Source organism: Carcharodon carcharias, chromosome 34, assembly GCF_017639515.1.
Source record: "Carcharodon carcharias isolate sCarCar2 chromosome 34, sCarCar2.pri, whole genome shotgun sequence".
Classification (NCBI taxonomy): Eukaryota; Metazoa; Chordata; class Chondrichthyes; order Lamniformes; family Lamnidae; genus Carcharodon; species Carcharodon carcharias.
In genome coordinates this window covers 22,020,823-22,040,264 of record NC_054500.1, presented here as the reverse complement: position 1 = coordinate 22,040,264, position 19,442 = coordinate 22,020,823, and the positions used below count along the sequence as shown (strand labels likewise).

At 43.5% G+C, this 19,442-nt stretch overlaps 1 long non-coding RNA gene across 1 annotated transcript in view; it reads left to right on the top strand.

Moving 5' to 3' along the window:
- Positions 1–18,206, top strand: part of LOC121272650 — a 69,386-nt gene extending 51,180 nt beyond the window's left edge. Inside the window, exons 3-4 of the long non-coding RNA XR_005941897.1 lie at positions 16,240–16,272; positions 17,605–18,206. This is a non-coding gene — a long non-coding RNA (uncharacterized LOC121272650). The remainder of the gene's footprint in view (positions 1–16,239; positions 16,273–17,604) is intronic.
- The last annotated feature ends 1,236 nt before the right edge of the window (positions 18,207–19,442 follow it).

The window sequence follows — 19,442 nt, the reverse complement described above, 5'->3', positions numbered from 1 at the left end:
TTAAGATCACAAAGTTGTTGAATCTCTGATAATCTCTGAAAATAGTTGGCGAGAAAATTCTTGGATCAGGATCTCTCGAAATTGCAAATACAACTGAATTGGGCAATTATGACCAATTTAGGAATCTCTGTACCTCAGCTATTTAATCATCTAATCAGAAATAGGGAGAGTAACAAAAAATAATGATTATGTTTTACCAACAATACTTACATTTTTGAATAATTTCTAGGTGCCATTTGGCAGTGGGTTATTTTCATTTTGTCCAGTGATTGCTTATAATCAAAACTGTGGAGCAGGAGATCATTCGATCTACAAATCTGTGTAATTGTGAAAAGGTAAAATGATTTGCTGTGTTGGAACTTTTTGTGTCCTCTAAATTTTATCCTCTCCTGTCTTGTTAGAGTTTGGTTATTCAAGTGCCAGCAGGCCCTTTTAATAACCCTTTCACGTGCTGCATGGCAGCTGAATTTCCCCTACCTTCTAATAACATTCCCTCACACTCATTTTGATGGAGAACAGGTAAAGCAGAGAGAATAGCACTGAATCCCAAAATCCTATAGCTAGGAAGGTTACCAACAGAAACTCAGAGACAGTAGCAGTGGGGAGGGGGAGTGGGGGTGGGCATGGGGTAAAATTTAACCTGGAAGACCATTTAGGTGCATGTGGGAGGTTAAATTTGGCAAAAATATGAGTGCATCAGGAATCCAGCTCCTACCTGCCAACTCAGCATGTTAGGCTAATTACGTGAAACCCCTTTGGGAGAGGCAGGCTTGAAAGATCATAGGAAACGAGAGCAGGAGCAGGACATTCGGCCCATCGAGCCTGCTTTGCTATTCGATAAGACCATAGTTAATCTTATTGTGACCCCAACTCCACCTTCCTGCCTGTTCTGCATAACCCTTAACTCCTTTGCTGATCAGAAATCTGCCTAACTCAGCCTTGAATATATTCAATGACCCAGCCTCCACTGCTCTTTGTGGAAGAGAATTCCAATGATTAAGACCCTCTGAGAGAAGAAATTCCTCCTCATTGTCATGACCACGATCATAGCCCCGAATTACTTACAGACCTTTTGAACTGTTTAAATAAAACCTGTGTTTTTTTTTAGAAGGACATACAAGCAAAAGCTGGCTGAGACTGTAAAGTAACCACTTGCTGAAAATTCCTATAAGGATTACTTGATCAACTAGTCAGAGAGAATGGAATATCACACCTAAAATGGTGTGACATGACCTACTTCAGACAGAGGCACTTCAAAGGAAGGCGTGGCTGGGGTTGCCTATTAACATACAGTATGGTAATCGCTCAGTTGGAGCAATATTTCAACATATTTTTGAGTTTAACATTGTATCCACAAGTTCCCCAGAGCTCCTGAAACTTGTAAGTGAAAACAAGGCAAAATACAATTGGCAATTGGGTCCATTCCAGCTCTCTGAAAGAGAACTCACCTGGTCCCTTTCCAATGTCTTTTCCCCATAGCTCTGTAATTTTTTTCTCCTCAGGAAATGATCCAATTCCCCTTTGAAAGCCCCAATTGAATCAGGCACTTCATTCCAGATCCCAAACACTCACTGCGTAAAAAATGTTTTCCCTCGTTGTTGTTGCTTCTTTTTGTCAGTACTGTTAAATGGGTGCCCTCTTGTTCGCAATCTTTCCATGACTGGGAACAGTTTCTCCATATCTGCTCTGTCTAGACCCTCATAATTTGATTTTGAATACTTCTACGAAATCTCCTCCCAGCCTTCTCTTCCCAAGGAGAATAGCCACAGTTTTTCCAATCTGTCCACGTAACTGAAGTTCCTCATCCCTGGAACCATTCTCATGAATCTTTTCTGTACCCTCTCTAAAGCCTTCAAATCCTTCCTAAACCGTGGTTCCCAGAACTGGACACAACACTCGATATTATAATTACTCAGTATTCACAGCTGCTTCCTTACCTACTGGTGGGAAAACATTTGTTCATATTACTTTTGCTGAGAGTTTACTTTCTGCACTTCGGAGTTTTTCTAAATCACATCAGGATGGGTGGTGCCTTGGTCATGTTTGATTGGACCTCAGATCTGAAGCAATATAAGTAGCATTGGCAGCAGCACACTGTTGAGAGATAGCAAAGAGGCAACCACCAGCAGCAGGAACTTGCTGGCAAAAGACCTGCAACTGGACAGCAGAGAAGGATACACAGGAGTGCATGAGGCACTAACCATGCCTCAGGACAAACAGGGAGAGGCTGAGTTAGGTTTGGGTTTTGAATTGCAACAGTAATACATGTCCTATCAGGCTTGCTGTGGTCATGTGACCTCTGCCATGAAGGGAAGCTCTGTAAGCTTCCTTCTTACAATCAGTTGAATAAAGACAGACACTGAGAAAGCATTGCAGTCTTTGAACTCAAAACATGTTACCTTGACATGCTGGAACAACAATGCTTCAGGACGCTCAGATTATTGTATCAGGTGGTGGCAGGTATCTGTAGCCTCCTAGAAAAATACCTGCTCCCTGCTGGACCTGGTTGCCGTGTGTTAGCCGTGACTGTCAAAGTGACTATTGTTCTCAACTTTTTGTTTCTGCCCATATCCTTCTAGGGGGTCTGCTGAAGACATATTTAGAATCTCCCAGTTGGTTGCCCACAAATGAATACAGCAGGTTATTGATGCATTGGGATATATTGATGGGTTATTGGTGAGATATATTATTGGTCACTCAGCTTCTGACCTCATTACAGCCTTGGTTCATTTGTGGACAAAAGAGCTGAACTCTAGAGGTGAGGTGAGAGTGACTGCCCTTGACACCAAGGCAGCATTTGACCGAGTGTGGCATCAAGGATCTCTAGCAAAACTGGAATCAATGGGAATCAGGGGGAAAACTCTCTGCTGGTTGGAGTCATACCTAGCATAAAGGAAGATGGTTGTGGTTGTTGGAGGTCAGTCATCTCGAGTCCAGGACAACACTGCAGGTGCTCCTCAGGATAGTGTCCTAGGCTCAACCATCTTCAGCTGCTTCATCAATGATCTTCCTTCCGTCATAAGGTCAGAAGTGAGGATGTTTGCTGATAATCGCACAATGTTTAGCACCATTCGCGACTCCTCAGCTGCTGAAGCAGTCCATGTCCAAATGCAGCAAGACCTGGACAATATCCAGGCTTGGGCTGACAAGTGGCAAGTAACATTCGTACACACGAGTGCCAGGCAATGACCATCCCCAACAAGAGAGAATCTAACCATCACCCATCAATGGCATTACCATCATTGAATCCCCCACTATCAACATCCTGAGGGTTACCATTGACCAGAAACTGAACTGGACTAACCATATATATACTGTGACTACAAGAGCAGGTCAAGGGCTAGGAATCCTGCGGCGAGTAACTCACATCCTGACTCCTCAAAGGCACAAGTCAGTAATGTGATGGAATACTCCCCACTTGCCTGGATGAGTGCAGTTCCTATAACACTGAAGAAGCTGGACACCATCCAGGACATAGCAGTCCACTTGATTGGCATCCCTTCCACAAACATTCACTCCCTCCACCACTGACGAACAGTGGCAGCAGTGTGTACCATTTACAAGATGCACTGCTGAAACTCACCAACGTTCCTTAGGCATTGCCTTCCAAACCCACGACCGCTACCATCTAAGAGGACAAGGGCAGCAGATACATGGGAACAGCATCACCTGGAGGTTCCCTCCAAGCCACACACCATCCTGACTTGGAAATATATCGCCGTTCTTTTACTGTCGCTGGGTTAAAATCCTGGAATCCCTTCCTAACAGCACTGTGGGTGTATCTACACCACATGGACTGCAGCGGTTCAGGAAGGCAGCTCACCACCACCTCTCAAGGGCAATTAGGCTTAGGCAATAAATGCTGGCCCAGCCAACGAAGCCCACGTCCCATAAATGGATAAAAAAGAAATAATGGATGCCAGTCAGAGGCAGTAAGTGCTAAGCTTTGCATCTCTTGCTGGCTTCCGAAAAAGGTGAAGAGTGCAGATCATCTATGGTTTATTCTGAGGAGGAGGAGACTCATGACAAGGAGGAGGAAGACAATGAGGAAAATGTGGAGGCGGCTGTTTACGTTGCTTATCAGGGATGCCAGGAATGCTCCTATTACTGAATGTTTCAATTAGGTTGCACCAATGCACCACTGTCAGAACCACATGTTGGCATTCCAGATGTGCATGCTGTGGTCAAGTTGCGTGTGAACTCATTTGATTGCTGCATTTGACATTCCATGGAGTTGGCCACTCCATCCATGCAAGATGACATTATCACAATATCTATAACATCATCCCACTCGTGCTTGAGGCTGACTCCCTCCCTGGCAGCACTGTGGGTGTACCTACACCACATGGACTGCAGCGGTTCAAGAAGGCAGCTCACCACCATCTTCTCAAGAGCAATTAGGGATGGGCAACAATGAAAAATGCTGGCCTAGCTAGCGATGTCCATGGAAGAATAAAAAAAGACTGTTCCATTGTGTCTGCAATCATAGTCAGTATGCTTGGCAGGTCTGTCAATAAGTCACATTTTTTCTGCTCCTTCTCAATGATTATGCTTTTCATTGATAACTCCCAGAGTACAGTTTCTTTGCCCAACTCAGCTAAGCTTGGAGTGGACTCTCCACTGTTGACCCTGCCACCAGTGTCTGGTCTTGCTTACTTGTGAAGTATCAGTCTCCAAGTGAAAACCCAACTGCCTGACTAACTGGTTCCACCTGAAGTATCTGAGCTGATGCATTGTAAGCATGAGTCCTATCTTGATGCCTCATCGTACTCGAGGACCGTGGATCTTGCTGCATGGGTGAAGGCCCTAACGGAGATAAATTTTTATTTTTTATTCATTCATGGGATGTGGGCTTCACTGGCTGTGCCAGCATTTATTGCCCTTGAGAAGGTGGTGATGAGCTACCTTCTTGAACCACTGCAGTTCATGTGGTGTAGGTACACCCACAGTGCTGTTAGGGAGGGAGTTCCAGGATTTTGACCCAGCGACAGTGAAGGAACGGTGATATATTTCCAAGTCAGCATGGTGAGTGGCTTGAAGGGGAATTTCTAGGTGGTGGTGTTCCGATTAATCTGCTGCCCTTGTCCTTTTAGAAGGTAGCGGTCGTGAATTTGGAAGGTGCTTTTGAAGGAGCCTTGGTGAATTCCTGCAGTGCATCTTGTAGATGGTGGAGGGAGTGAATTTTTGTGGATGTGATGTCAATCAAGCAGGCTGCTTTGTCCTGGGTGGCGTCAAGCTTCTTGAGTGTTTTTTGGAGCTACACTTATCCAAGCAAGTCAGAAGTATTCTATCACACTCCTGACTTGCGCCTTGTAGATGGTGGACAGGGTTTGGGGAGTCAGGAGGTGAGTTTCTCACCGCAGAATTTGTAGCCTCTGACCTGCTCTTGTAGCCACAGTATTTATATGGCTAACTCAATTCAGTTTCTGTTCAATGGTAACCCCCAGGATGTTGATAGTTGAGGATTCAGTGATAGTAATGCCATTGAACAACAAGGGGCAATGGTTAGATTCTGCCTTGTTGGAGATGGTCATTGCCTGGCACTTGTGTGGCATCAATGTTACCATCAGAATCATAGAATGGTTACAGCACAGAAGGAGGTCATTAGACCTGTTGGGTCCATTCCAGCTCTCTGAAAGAGAACTCACCTGGTCCCTTTCCACTGTCTTTTCCCCGTGGCCCTGTAATTTTTTTCTCCTCAGGTAATGATCCAATTGCCCTTTGAAAGCCCCAATGGAATCTTGTCACTTGTCAGCCCAAGCCTGAATATTGTCCAGGTCTTGCTGCATTTGGACATGGACTGCTTCAGTAGCTGAGGAGTCGGGAATGGTGTTGAACATTGTGCAATCATCAGTGAACATCCCCACTTCTGACCTTATGACGGAAGGAAGGTCATTGATGGAGCAGCTGAAGATGGTTGGGCCTAGGACACTACCCTGAGGAGCTCCTGCAGTGTTGTACTGGAGCTGAGATGACTGACCTCCAACAACCACAACCATCTTCCTTTATGCTAGGTATGACTCCAACCAGCAGAGAGTTTTCCCCCGATTCCCATTGACTCCAGTTTTGCTGGAGATCCTTGATGCCACACTCGGTCAAATGCTGCCTTGGTGTCAAGGGCAGTCACTCTCACCTCACCTTGGGAGTTCAGCTCATTTGTCCATGCTTGAACCAAGGCTGGACTGAAGTCAGGAGCTGAGTGTCCCTGGCGAACCCAAACTGGGCGTCAGTGAGCAGGCTATTGCTGAGCAAATGCTGCTTGATAGTACTGTTGTTGACTCCTTCCATTACTTTGCTGATGATCGAGATTAGACTGATGGGATGGTAATTGGCCGGGTTGGATTTGTCCTGCTTTTTGTGTACAGGACATACCTGGGCAATTTTCCACATAGCTGGATAGATGCCATTGTTGTAGCTAGAACAGCTTGGCTAGGGACACAGCAAGTTCTGGAGCACAAGTGTTCAGTACTATTGCTGGAAAGTATATGAATTAGTACTGGCAGTGTAAGAATGTTGCAACTTATCATTATGAAGATGATGATATTTCACTCCCTCAATATGACTGGGTGCTTTACAGCACGTGTGTGCATTGTATTTTACTTTGACACTCGAGGGGGTTGCCATCTTTGATGTTAAGGGTGGTAAAATGATCCCCACTGCTTCTTTCTCTGCAGTTTTCAGGTGTGATCTTTGGTGGGCCAGCCCTGTGTCCTCAATCACCCTTGAGTTCCTGCTCATTTCCCTTAAGGTGGACAGAACAGCTCTATTAGTAACTGTAATGGCATGTATTCACCTGATAGATGGACTACATTTGTTTTTTATTTATTCATCCACAGGATATGTGCTTCGCTGGCTGGGCCAGCATTTATTACCCATCCCTAGTTGCCCTTGAGAAGGTGGTGGTGAGCCGCTTTCTGAAATGCTGCAGTCCATTTGGTGTAGGTACACCCAGAGTGCTGTCAGGAAGGGAGTTCCAGGATTTTGTCCCAGCGGCAGTGAAGGAACGGCGATATATTTCCAAGTCATGATGGTGAGTGACTTGGAGGGGAACTTCCAGATGGTGGTGTTCCCATCTATCTGCTGCCCTTGTCCTTCTAGATGGTAATGGTCTTGGGTTTGGAAGGTGCTGTCTAAGGAGCCTTGGTGAATTCCTTCAATACATCTTGTAGATGGTACACACTGCTGCTACTGTGTATTGGTGGTGGAGGGAGTGAATGTTTGTGGATGTGGTGCCATTCAGGCGGGCTGCTTTGTCCTTGGCGGTGTCAAGCTTCTTGAATGTTGTGGAAGCTGCACTCATCCAGGCAAGTGGGGAATATTTCATCACACTCCTGACTTGTGCCTTGTAGATGGTGGACAGGCTTTGAGAAATCAGGAGGTGAGTTACTCATCGCAGAATCCCTGGCCTCTGACCTGCTGTTGCAGCACTGTATTTATATGGCTAGTCCAGTTCAGCTTCTGGTCAATGGTAACCCAAGGAATTTGATAGTGGGGTATTCAGTGATGGTAATGCCATTGAATGTGAGGGGGGCAATGGTTAGATTCTCTATTGTTGGAGATGGTCATTGCCTGGCACTTGTGTGGCGTGAATGTTACTTGCCACTTGTCAGCCCAAGCCTGAATATTGTCCAGGCCTTGCTGCATTTGAACATGGACTGCTTAGGCTGACTTTCAAGGAGAGACATCAAATTGCACAAGGATAAGGATAATTGGCAGTGGTTGATGGATTGATGTGGATGTGAGAAAATGCATAGTAAGAGAGACTGGGTTTGCTTGCGAGGTAAGTGAGTTTGAGGAATGATGTGATGGAGTAGGCTCGAGGAGTGTGGTGGTCAGGATGATGCCCTTAGCAGAACATAGGTGAATGTGTAACTGTGCCTGCCTTTCCTGATCTGCTTTGGTCATTAAAGCTTCTTGCACCGAACCCAGGAGCCTAGCACAATGCTCCTGCTGCTCACCTCTTGGGGTCACCTTAAGCCATGCCTTCTTTGTGGAAACTGCAAGTATTTTCCTCCCATTTCTGGGAAGAGTATCCCTCTCTAGCTGCCCCTAAAAGTACATCAACAAAGCATTATTAAAGCAGGCCGCCGCCTTATGATCATCTTGAATCTGTTCTCACAGTTTGGCTTCGCTTGCTTCCAACACTTCCAAATTTCAGCTTTGGGTTGGCCTTTAAATATGCATTTGAAATCATGCCATGCGGGCTCTTGTCACACCTGCTGCTCTATTTGTAATTGGCGCTGAACTCAGAAATAAAATGAGAATGAGGCAGGGATATTAAGATGCGCTGAACATTTTTTCTGGGTTTCCCTTACAATATCAGATCCCCTCACTCCAAACTTGCCTCCAAGTTATTATCCAATAAGTCACATGAGGGCCACAGATAAAGGGCAGACATCTCATATATGGCTCCCAAGACATATTATGAGTAGCACTGACCCAGTGTTTCATTTGTGATAGTTGTTGTAGTGTCTTACACAGCCATTAATTGGTAAGAATTCTGAAGCTGATTACTTTGACTTATTTAAAGGACTTAAACCCTGGAATCCTTTCGGTCAACTTGGCTGGGATGGATGAAGGCAGTAAATTTGGCAGCCATTGGGAAAATTCAACCCTAGCTTTTAGTTAGTTTTCTTTTCTTTCCTTCATGGCTTTCATATCAGTGCCAGTATAATCTTGGTTAAATAAATACATTTTACTGTAACATCCTTCCAGTAGACAATTGTTAAAGTAATATCGCTAACAACAATTAGCCCAGGACGACTCAGTTGGAGACAACTCACTTCAGTATGCATAACGTAGGCACTGGGTGGCACTGTGGGTTAGCTGCTCTGAAGCTAGGGTTTGCATCTATCCCAAGCTAATAGGATTTGAAACATGTTCCCTATCTGTTGGCTGTAAGGTCCTATGTGAATCGATTTGGGTAATCTGAAAATTAGCACCTTTACTTGCAGAAGCCCACAGGATGGCTGGTTTGAGAATTGGAATGTGACCCACTGGTGAGTGGATGGTGGAGGTGCCCTTGTGAGGCTGGGGTCAAGCCCAATTGTTGTAACATAGGGAGCTTTATTTACCAGACCTGGAAGTATGATAGGCTGATAGTGGATGTTCAAAATATTAAAGTGTTCAATTTCCCAGTGTAAACATCCTTCACCTTGATAAGCACCGACTGTGTAGTATAAGTAGGTTAAATTATTTGCATGACAAATACTCTGGGGCAGGGGTCACCTTCTTCGGACAGTCTTAAGGCATTCATTGATGTGATTGATCTGCCTGTGGATGAGGTTTCCGAAAAATGCAAAGGCTACTTGGCCTTTGCGCCTGCCCGCCAACCGTTAGGTTGGACAGGCAGTGAAAAACTTAAGTTAAGTAATTACTTACTGGCCTTAATAGGCCTTTTAATTATCGGCTGGTGTGCTGCCAGCTCCGACGCGCACTCACCAACTGAACTATCATGCGACTGCGCATTGACGTTGGCATGCTTGGCCGATGTCACCGCGTGTCATTTCACGATCGAGCGGGTCAGGCATGCGCCTGCCTGCTGAGCAAAAATTCCTGCCCACTGTTCAAAATGGTACCTTGGGATCGTTTATCTCCAGCTGAGGCAGGGCTTCAGTTTGATCTCTCATCAAGAAGATTGCACCTATGTAAGATCAGTGCAGCACTCCATCAGTACTGTATTGGAGTGTCAGCCTAGAATTTTATGCTGAGGTCTCTGGAGTGGAATTTGAACACACAACCTTCTAACTTAGAGGTGAGAGTTTTACTCACTGATCAACAGCTCATACGATCATTGTCCTTTTAATACTAACTCTGTCTATTAAACATGTCTTCAATGACAATCATACAGAGCAACTTCAAAATTCACTGCTAATTTGCTTAGTTCTCTTATGTTTAAATTATTCTTGGAGCTAAGCTGTAAATTGATGATCGGGATTAATTTACATAGTAATTTACAGCAAATTTGGGCCTTGTTCCATTCCCACCCCTATCATCCACCTGGACTCTTTATTTCAAGTTTTGCTGCATTTTGATTAACAAAAGATAAGTTGGATCGAATCACTTCAGGGCTCCTTCAACTTAATTGAAGGGAAATCTTTCATGCTTTTTTCTGTGAATGTTCAATGTTTTAAGTTGTATAGGAATCCCCAAATTTTGTAACTCAATAGTCAAAAGATTTATTACGCTAAGGAATTAGCTCAGATGCAATATAATTATATAAAGGCATATACTTCAAAAAAATCAACTGTTCACTATGAATCATGTGGTTAGCAAGAAAGTTAATATATCCCAATAGGATATTCACTGGCTGTAGAATTTTCTAGAAATTGACTGGAAATTATTTTCCTCCAGCCTTTTTTCTGGAATTTTCTCCCCTCGGTTCCTAAAGACTGGAATTGTAGGCTGGATTTTCGATCCAAGGTCGGGAACGCAATGCCTGGATTATTTCGGGGTCCCTACCCTGTGTTGCCTTACTATCAGTGATGTGATGCAATTTTGAAATGCAAAGGCATAATTGGCCTAGGGCGAGTTTGGCACCCAGTTAGCAGTGCTGAGCATGTCCTAGATGCGGGATCTAGTAACCAAAGGTCCTTTAAAAAAGCAAAAGGCAACAATGACTGGGCTTGCCATTCACTGAAGTAATGGAGTAGCAGGGACTGCAAAGGACCAATGCTGGCATGAGCAGGCATCCCTGGATGAATGGCACATTGATTTTCAGATGCCTGCCATGAGGCTTTAATGAGTGTAGTCTTTAACAGAAGATATGTTTTGTTTTCAGTATTTGGAAGAATAAATTTGCCTAGAGAAACAAAGAGGTCATGGATGGAAGTAGCGACAGAGGTCAGCAGCTGGGGAGTCACCAGAAGGACATGGGTCCAGTGCAGAAAGCGATTCTAGGACCTGATAAGATCTGGAAATGTGAATGGCAAGCGAAACCTAGGTGACAAATTTCCAACTCTGATTACACCATCATGTACTCAAGCTGAGCAGATTGAGTGCCTGTAGTTCTCCTTAACTCTGTCAGATTGAGTGGCCTGTTGCATCACTGAGGCACCAGCAGCCCTCACATTTGGGGCAGAATTGAACAGAGGGCATCATTGAGAAGCGCAACATTTCAGGCTTATTCAAGCGAGGGAGGCCAGCCTACTCATAAATTTTCCTCCTCATCCTGCAGGAGAAGAGATCACATTATTTTCAGTATGGGTGGTGGCATGCTCATCTCCACACTCTAACCTGATAGGGGAGACAGCGCTGGAGATTGCAAGGGAGCCATTGCATCAGGCAATGGGAAGCTGGAGGCCATGAGTGCAGGGACATTTGATTGCTATCTTCAGATGAAGGGCATGGAGGGGTGTTCCTGTTCAATCTATGCTGTAGCTATATAATCGCTGTCATTATTTGGGTTGGTTGTGCTGAGGCATCTGCTGAGTTGCCCGAGTTCTCATCACTACCTTCTTGTGTTTTCCACAAGGCTAGTTGTGGAGGGGACGCACAATGTCCCAGCACAGTCTTCACCAGTTTCCTGGGCAGGAAGAGATGTTTCAGAGCCAGCACCAGCACAGATGCACTCACCTCAGCTGGGTCTCTATCTAACATAAAATGGTGGACCACTCCACAAATTAGCAGGAGGAGGAGAGTGATGCAGAGTCAGCTGTGCACAGTCCCCCTTGGAGGACGGAGGGCAGACACAGCCGTGCTCTGCTTGGTGAAGATGCTGGGCCTTGTGTGTCACAAACAAGGAGAGTTTTTCTGGAGCATTGCAGGCAGATGGGTTCTCAAATGCTGAAGACCCCTGAGTCTTTGCAGAGCCATGGGAAATCAATGGGGGATACCATGCATCGCATATGCTCTATTATCACTCAAAGCTTTGAGTGCAAGAGCTCCTCCATTGAGAAAGGGCCAACCTTTTGGAGAGCCCTATGCAGCATCACTCTGACTGGATGCAGAAGCAGTGAGCTAACAGGCACAGAAAGGGTGGAATTTAATGAAGCCCGCTGGAGTGGACGTGATGGCAGACGGGGGGCTGGGAGAATTGAGCAGGAGTCTTCGTGTCCAATCCCCAGCAGCGAAAAACTGCCCCGCATTTGGTGAGGGCCAAGAAGGGCCTGATGTGGGAATCCTACCCGCTGAGGGATGGATGTCAATTAGGCTCATTAACAAGCCACTTGAGAGAAATTATCCCTGAGCCCACTGGGATTTAATGGTGGCTCAGGGATTTAACGGCACTCACATCAGTCTCTCGAACATTCCGACAGCTATCCAGCGAACCCTGTCAGGTTTGCCTGCAGCCTCGTAAAGGATGCTCCTTTATTCACAGGCTCTCATTGGGAAGAAGAGCCTGCATCCAACCCCTCTCGCCAGCAGACCCCTCCCTGCAACCCATACCCACACACCCTTACCTGTCTTCAGGGATCCAGCATTTATCCCTGGTGAAGGCCTCAGGGCATTATCAGCAACAGCCTATGTTCCCGTGCATTGTCGGAACTGGAGAGCTGCAGGTGTCTGATGGCCAGCAGCTCTTGGGTAGGATTTCTGCCCAGCTCGGACCTTGATCGAGGGGAAGGCCTGACGCTTTCCAGGTAAGCGCCTGATTGCACTTAATTGGCATTGGACCTCCAGGAGAGAAGCAGTGCAGGGTTCCTGCCACTTCTCCAACTGGCGGCAACATCCCCCACTGCACAAAGTAAATTCAGACCAAAAAGTGAAACTCTTTATAGTGTCAACCGCTCAGTATTGCTGATGGTGCAGAGATGCTTGGAGCTGATGTCAGCTGCATCCCAGCTGGTGGCTTCATCCAGTATGCAAGGGCACTGTAAAAGGGCTGAGGCAGTTGAAGATGCTAATGAGGGGCCAGCATCTTCCCATGCCTCCTCACCAGCACCATCCCCCACCCCGTAACTCAAGGCCCTGTGACAAGGCTAACACTGCAAGGACGCAGGCGCAGATCAGTTACAGATCAGTTAATCTGTTTCTTGTGTTGGTTGAAGGAAGAATATTCTGATCTTTAACAGCACGGTTTGAAGAATCAGCACTCAATGTTTCAGTCTCATTTCTGAGTGATTATGATTCTGGACTCCATATTTGCAGTGGTGTAACTACCACTGTTTGAGCCAACCTGACACAGCTAAATCTATGAGCGCAAGAAAAAAACCCTGAATTTCCCCTAACATAATGGAGCAAATTATCTGATTGGAAGCATTGGAGAACTGGAATTTGTTTGGTAGAATGAACGGTTGCCTTTGGTGCAACAAGCTTATCTCTGGAATGATGTCACCCAAAAGGCCAGAACAATCTTTCTCTTCCCCTGCTGTCTTTTCATATTAAACAGAAAGTTGATGTTTGGCTAGTTACTGCTTTCTCTAAGCCTGACATACGGTTTTCTTCAAGTCTTGACTCTGCTATGGCTGCTGTAGCAAAGCAGAGCTTTCTTTGCCCATAGTGGGTGTGTGCACAGGTGATTGTGTATGGCGATGTGGGTGTGCGCATGAAGGTGTGTAAGAATTCGGTGAGAATAGGAATACTGTGCTCTCTCTCAACAGAAATGTTTTTCTTCATATTCTTGATACAACAGTGGTTATGGTACAGGATGAACAACCTAGTGATTGTCAATTCAACTCCCACCATGCCAAGTTGTGAAATTGAATTTAATAAATCTGGTGATTTGTAGACAGGCATCAGAAAAATAACCATGAAAATTGCTGCATTAGTGTCAAATAGCCAACTAGATCATTAATGCCCTTCAGAGAAAGGAATCTATAATCCCTACCCAGTCTAGCCTATATCTGACTCCAGTCCCAGATACTTGGTTGATTCTTTACCACAATATAGTTCATACCATATAGTTAACACTTAATGACATTTACAGTAGGCTAGTAACCTACTCAGTTGTTCAGGATACCTAGGGATGTGCAGTAAATGTGACCTTACCAGTGTCACCTGCACCCTGAAAAGAAATTCAGAGAATTTAGCTGCAGAGAAAGAGGGTGTGAAAGAAGGAGATGGGGCAGGAGAGGTATAGATGGAGACAAAAGGGAGAAGTAGATGGGGCAGAGGGGGAGATGCAGGACTGAGGTGGTGAAGAAAGAGGCAGTAAGAAGACGAATAAGGGGTTGAGGCAGAGACGAAGGAGAATGTGGAGAGCAGGAGGCAGACAAGGGAGTACCCTGCCCAGAGTCTGAGACGTTTATTTTAAGCGTTGAACTTTTCTCATTCACTTGCACTTTGCCAACTCTTCAGAATGAGTAGTGCTGAAAAAAGCAACTATGCAGCTGAATGAAGCCACCACAGAAAGAACTCACCTTACAACAGTTAGCCATTTAAGTTAATCGGTTTTGAAGTATCCACGAGTTGTGGCAAAGGAAAACTGTAATTCCACACAAATAATTAAAACCTTAGCAAGATAAAATTCAGCCATTATTAATAATTTTGTACAAATGAAACAGAAAAAGAAATAAGTCGCATTTATTTAGCACCATTTACAACCTCAGGACACCCTAAAGCACTTTACAGCCAATTAGTACTTTTGAAGTGTAGCCATTGCTGCAATGTAGGAAGATCAGCAACTAATTTGCAAAGAGAATGATCCCATGATCAGTAATAGGATAATCACCATATAATCTGTTTTAGTGATATTGGGCGAGGGATAAGTATTGACCAGGACATCAGAAGGATTCCCCACTCTTCTTCGAAATACTGTCATGGAATATTTTTCATTCACCTGAGAGGGCAGATAGGGCCTTGGTTTAATGTTTCATATGAAAGACAGCACCTTCAACAGCGTAGCACTCCTTCAACGCTGCACAGGGAGTGGCAGTCTTGATTTTGTGCTCAAGCCTGTGGAGTCTCACCTTCTGACTCAGAGGTGGGAGTGCTATCACTGAGTCATCTCTGACATCTTTTCACAGGTTCAATCGTAGTTTGGAACTAATTAGAAATTTGGATGAAATAATGTCAACAAAGAGAAGAAAAAAATTCTTTCCCTTGACATTTACTTTCAAAACAGGTATATACTCGTTAAAGCTGGTGGAATTTCCTGATTTCAAACCCATTCTCCAAGGTAAAAAGAAACCTCCTTAATTTTGTTTTCAATTTTTCTTGTCAGTTATCAAAAGATTAACAAAGATCAGAACTATGTGTTGCTGACCTGATTGAACCTGTCTTCCTTCAAGCTGTAAGGTTATAAATTGAGCCTGATTGGTCTTGTTAGACCAAAGAGCATTCTCTTTTTTCAGTTTTCTCTTATCTACTCCTGATGTTGTTGATTCTTGCCAAGTCCCACAGGTGCTCATGACTCTCTGGTACAGTGCCCATTTACCTAATGTGAGCTTAGACCAGTCAGCTCCAGCAGGCTATTATGGTGTGCAGGACAAGGCAAGCAAGTGCAATCCTGCCCTCACTCAATATCCAAACCATAGCCACTTCCCAGCATAGCAATCAGGAATCCTGGAAGAACTTTTAATTTTTTACTATCTCTGTTGTTAAGGCCATTTCTAAGGTGTTCAGTAGCTGCCTCAGTTGAGCTCTATCAATTGATTGGTTTACTTCAGCTACAGACCTATTTGTATGCTTAAAAACATTCATTATGCTGTCAAGCCTTAGATGAGAGGGCAGCAACTAACAACTTTTTTAAATGGTTTGTATCTCTCATTCATTCCTATTTAACGAGTAATTCATTGCAGTTTGTTGCCACCATCATTCTGCTTTTAACAGCTTCAATGATCCCATATAATACTCTCAAAAGATTATTTCTTGTAAATTACTCCCTCTACACACAAACACACATACTCACATACATATACAGAAATGCACATTACTCACATACATAAACACACCTGAATGCACATGAACAGTCACACACAAACATACACAGGAGCTTGAGATCATGAAAACATACAACCCCATAAAAATCCAAACACAGATGAATGAATGTGCATGAATATTTGCATGCATGATGGTCCCCACACATAAACACAGCTTAGATGATTAATGAGAATTTTGACAAGATGCCAAATTGCCTGCTCAGGATATCCCCCAGTGATTAATGATTATAGTAATGAGAAATCTTCATCTTTGTAATGTTAATAATAAAAAAAGACATTTGCCTTGGAGTCCAATGTCACAGAGATTTCCTCATTGTGGTTAGCTAGAAAGTTAGATTTTATCTGCTTATGTAGACTGATGCTTATGAATGCATACTGTTCCAAAATCATTTCAGCTGTTTCTCCATCTTTCCTGAAGGTGCTGACTATTGCTGGGATACAATATCATCAGGTACAAGTGTTCTCTGTAACCTTATACAAGTTAAAATTCTTCAAGCGTATTGACTTTGTACAATAGTGTAATACAGGTAACAGTGAGTTGGCAGCCTGTTTTACATCTCTCTCATTTTTATTTCTATTGAATTAAAACTTATTTTGCGCTATCCTATAAAGTTTAAATCTACAGCTGAGTGTTACAAGGTGCAGGAGCATCCCTTTATATCCACTTACGTACATTTGACACCACAGGCCATTGGACAATAGCAAGAAATTGCTATTCCCATAGGAAGTTTCAAACACTTCACAGTCAATTAATTATTTTTAAGTGTGGTCACCCTTATTATATAGCCAATTTACATTCTGTATATCAATGAGCAGATCTGTTTTTGGTGCAGAGACAAGTTTTAGCCAAGGACACCAAGTGAACAGCACCTTCACTGTGAATTCCCTGCTTTTCTTTCAGGTGTGCATGGAATCTTTTACATCCACCAGAATAGGCAGACAGAGCCTTGATTTAACATCTCATCCAAAAGCATTCCAGTGGTGCAACACCCTTTCAGTACTGCAGTCTAAATTAGGTGCTGCAGTACCCAGAATGGGGCTTGAACCCATAACCCCTGCCTCAGAGGCAGGGATGCTATCCCTGACCAAAGCTATCACAGATGCACACTGTTGCAATAATTATGAAAGGAATCCCATTGGTGGTCATCTTCATCAATTTACTGTTCAGAGTTGATGTCCAGCTTTGTTCATCACTGCCCTGTGTTTTATAGCCAAATAGGCTGTCAAGCGTAGAAGCAGAAAATCCTGCATGATACACTTAAAAAGACAAGAACATAGAAGTGTTTGTAATATAATTAAAAGCACTGTGAAACTCATAAGCCAAGATGAATTGGATTTATTTTTAAAACCTTGAATCTGGTTTGTTTCTGAACCATTTTCATACAAATTCAGCCCCACCTTAGGACAATTGTGGAATATTTTGGACATACAAGAGTGTCATTTGAGATAAATGAAAACGGGGTTTGCAAGGCTCAGATAATGGTTAGCGTGGCATAAATAGCAAAATTATTGCACTATTACTGCTAAAAGCACAATATAAATTGGATAACATTCAAAAAAACATCCTTGATTTCATCAAAAGCAGCCAGCACAAAGCAATGTATTTGGCATCAAGGACCTTGACAGGGTTTATGGCTGAGTTTTCTGGCATCAGCCCATAAGGTGAAGCTTCAGAAGAATTAGTTCCCCTGGCAATTGTGTGTTGGTTGACACTTCTGCCTGAGCATCATTTGGCAAAAACTAAACATTGTATTTTCTTATTTTGATTTCATGGGATGAGAAGAGATCTAGTGATTGTAAAATGGAATCAAAGACTGACAGAAAAAAACTAACGGAAGAATGGATAATCTTTAAGGAGGAACTGCTTCAAATACAGTCTAGATATATTCCAACAAGGACGAAAGGCAGAGGAACCAAAGCCAGAGCTCATTGGATGTTGGGGGAAATAAAGAATATGATGAAACAAAAAAGAGGGTGTATGATACATGCCAGCATGCTAAAAAAAAATTTATCAAGTAACATGTAAAAGCCTGATTAACAAAATATTGGCTCATGAAATAAGAGGCCAAGTGTCAGCTTGGATAAAAAAAACTTGACTTAAGGACAGAAAATAGTGAATTGTGATAAATGGTTATTTTTCAAACTGGTTTCGGGATAGTAGACAGTGGTATTCTCCAAGGGTCAATGACCTCTGCTTTTTTGATATACATAAATTCCTTGGATATTGGAATATAGAGCAAAATTGCAAAATTTGCAAACTTGAATTGTTGGCAAACAGTACAGATGATACAAATTGACTGCATCATGTCATAGCAAGGCTGGCAGAATGTTCAGACAAGTGGCAGATGGAATTTAATATAGAGAAGTGCGGAGTGAAGCATTTTGGCAGCAGTGTTAGGAAGAGGCAACATATATTTACTGACACAGCTCTAATGGGTGTGCAGAGACAGAGGGACCTGAGGGTTCATGTGCATTGACCTTTGTAGGTGGCAGGACATATTGAGAGGGTGGTTAGCAAAGCATATGGGATCTTGGGTTTCATAAATAGAGGTATTAAGCACAAAGCAGGGAAGTTACGCTGAACCTTTATGAAGCTCTGGTTAGGCCACAACTGGAGCATTTTGCCCAATTCTAGTCACCACACTTTAGGAAAGATGTGAGGGTCTTTGAGAGGGTGCAGAGGAGATTTACCAGAATGGTTCCTGGAATGGAGGATTTTAGTTACAAGGCTAGGTTGGAGAAGCTAGCATTATTCTCCTTGGAACAAAGGTGATTGAGGGAAGAATAGAGGTGTACAAATCATGACAGGTTTGGATAAGGTTGACAAGGAAAACCTGTTCCCATTAGCTTATGGTAAAAGGACTAGGGGATACAGATTTAAGGTTTTGGGCAAGAGATGTGGGGGGATATGAGGAAGGAATTTTTAGGTAGCGAGTCCTAATGACCTGGAACTTGCTGCCCACAAGGGTGGTGGAAGCAGAGATGATTAATGATTTCAAAAAGAAATTGGATGGGTACTTGAAGGAAATAAACTTGTAGATCTATTCAGATAGAGCAGGGAAATGGGGCCGACTGGTTTGCTCTGCAGAGAGCCGACATGGACTCAATGGGTTGAATGGCCTCATTTGTGCCGTAAATGACCCTACAACTTTATAATATAACTGACTATTTAATGAGATGCACATTCTGCTGGTCAGTGGTAGAGAATGCATTTTATCCAATAGGTGCATGTTACCAAATATTTGATAACTAGCGATGAGTGAAGGAATATGTCTCCATACATTGATCACTTGATGATATTTGTAACTATGATTCGAGGGTGGGAATAATTCCTGTGATCATGTGGTTTGGCAATGAATGTTTTTCTGTTAAAGACACAAAGAATGGACCTCAACTAATCTTATGGTGGTATGTGTTTAATCCAAAGTGCTTGAGTACTGTAATGCAATACACAAATACCTCTAATGGATAAAGTTCATGCTCAGTCCTTGGTTTAATGCTGATATAGCACTATTTGTTCCAGTGTGGCTCCCCCTTTATGTCTTCTGAAGAATCTGATTATTGTTGAGGTACACAGGTTTCTTTGGAACTTCATTCTAAAATCATATGAACATGCAAAAA